Genomic DNA, 2482 nt, shown 5'->3' with positions numbered 1-2482 from the left:
CTCCCCCCCCCTTGCCTGCTATCTGTGTCCATTTGCTGTGTATTTTTCTGTGTCCACTTATATTCTTGTCAGCAGAACCAGGAATCTGTGTCTCTTTTTGTTGCATCATCTTGCTGCATCAGCTCTCCATGTGTGCGGCACCACTCCTGGGCAGGCTACACTTGTTTTGTGCTGAACGGCTCTCCTTACAGGGTGCATTCCTTGTGCATAGGGAGGGGGGACACCACTGAGTGGCACGGCACTCCTTGCATGCATCAGCACAGCATGTGGGCCAGCTCATCACATGGGTCAGGAGACCCTGGGTTTGAACCTTGGACCTCCCATATGGTAGGCAGATGCTCTATCCATTGAGCCAAATCTGCTTCCCAGAAGTGACATCCTAATGATATTTAGTCTTCCAATCTGTGAGCATATAGTACTCTTTCAATTATTTAGGCCTTTTAAAATTTCTTTTAACACCAATTTATAGTTTTCTGAATACAAGTACATTAAATCATTGGTTAAGTTTATTCCTGAATATTTGGGTTTTATCTGTCATATTTTTTTTCACCACTCTTTTACACTTTCAGTTACTTTTATTGATATAATCTTTATTCCTAGACCCTCTTCCAGGTTTCTCTCTCTTGTACTTTCTTTTTAGGCTCTAGCACACCCTTTAGTATTTCCTGAAAACCTGTTCTCTTGGTTAGAAATTCTCTCAGTTTCTCTTTATCTGTTTATATTCTAAACTTGCTCTCAGTTTTGAAAGATGGTCTTGCCAAATATAAGATTCTTGTTTTTCTTTTCAGTAGGGCGCTGAGTGGTTTTTCAGATCATGTCTGGTGGCTCTGTGGATTACAACAGAGAACATGGTGGCCCAGAGGGAATGGACCCCGATGGTGTCATCGAGAGCAACTGGAATGAGATTGTTGATAACTCTGATGGTATGACTTTAAAAGAATCTCTTCTTCAGGGTATCTATGCTTATGGTTTTGAGAAGCCTTCAGCTATTCAGCAGAGAGCTATTATTCCCTGCATTAAAGATACAAAAGGTAATTCTGGCTCTTGGAGACTATATGGGAGCAATCTGTCATGCCTGCATTGGTGGAACCAATGTTCGAAATGAAATGCAAAAATTGCAGGCAGAAGCACCACATATTGTTGTTGGTACACCAGGCAGAATGTTTGATATGTTGAACAGAAGATACCTTTCTCCAAAATAGATCAAAATGTTTGTTTTGGATGAAGCAGATGAAATGTTGAACTGAGGGTTTAAGGATCAAATATATGAGATTTTCCAAAAATTAAATACAAGTATTCAGGTTGTGTTGTTATCTGCCACAATGCGAACAGATGTGTTGGAAGTGACCAAGAAGTTCATGAAAGATCCAATTCGAATTCTGGTGAAGAAGGAAGACTTGGCCCTTGAAGGAATCAAACATTTCTATATTAATGTTGAAAGAGTGGAATGGAAGTTGGATACACTTTGTGACTTGTACGAGACACTGACCATTACACAGGCTGTTATTTCTCTCAATACAAGGCACAAGGTGAACTGGCTTACTGAGAAAATGCATGTTAGGGACTTCACAGTTTCTGCACTGCATGGTGATATGGACCAGAAGGAAAGAGATGTTATCATGAGGGAATTCCAATCAGGGTCAAGCCACGTTCTGATCACTACTGATTTATTGGCTCGCGGGATTGATGTGCAACAAGTGTCTCTGATTATAAACTATGACCTACCTACCAATCGTGAAAACTATATTCACAGGAGTCGATAGCCGCAGATGATGACGAGATGGTGTTCAGAAACGGCATTGACCTAATTTAGGACATGGAGTCCTAAATGAAACAACACACAGTTTGAATAAAGAGCAAAATTGGCAGAGGGGGTCGATTTGGGAGGAAAGGTGTGGTTATTAACTTTGTTACTGAAGAAGACAAGAGGATTCTTCGGGACATTGAGACTTTCTACAATACTACAGTGGAGGAAAGGCCAATGAATGTGGCTGGCCTTTTTTAATTCCTGGGATGAGATAGTTTTGAATGCAGTGCTCACTGTTGCTGAATAGGCCACCACAACGTGCATTGTGCTTCTTTCTTTGGGAATATTTGAATCCTGTCTCAATGCTCATTACGGATCAGAAAGACAGATTTTGATAGCAAAGCGACGTTAGTCATGAGCTCTTGTGAGGGAAGTCATTGGCTTTATCCTCTTTAGACTGTTGGGTTGGGTATAAAAGATGGGGGTCTGTAAAATCTTTCTTTCTTAGAAATTTATTTCCTAGTTCTGTAGAAATGGTTGTATTAGATGTTCTCTATCATTTAATAATATACTTGTGGACTAAAAGATGTAAGTACTGTATAAAATCAGTCAATTATGTTAAACTAGCATATTTGCCTTTATTGTGTTTGTCATTAGCCTGAATTTAGAAAGGCCTTTAATATTTTTTTAGACAGCATTTGAATGCATTTTGTTTGGTATTGTATTTATTCAATA

At 39.6% G+C, this 2482-nt stretch overlaps 1 pseudogene; it reads left to right on the top strand.

Annotated features, from left to right (window-relative positions):
• The first annotated feature begins 798 nt into the window (after positions 1-798).
• Positions 799-1962, top strand: LOC101429009 (eukaryotic initiation factor 4A-II pseudogene; annotated as a pseudogene).
• The last annotated feature ends 520 nt before the right edge of the window (positions 1963-2482 follow it).

The sequence above is a fragment of the Dasypus novemcinctus genome, chromosome 9 (assembly GCF_030445035.2).
Source record: "Dasypus novemcinctus isolate mDasNov1 chromosome 9, mDasNov1.1.hap2, whole genome shotgun sequence".
Lineage (NCBI taxonomy): Eukaryota > Metazoa > Chordata > Mammalia > Cingulata > Dasypodidae > Dasypus > Dasypus novemcinctus.
Note: the sequence above shows the minus strand (reverse complement) of the source record. Positions and strands in the feature narration are given on the sequence as shown.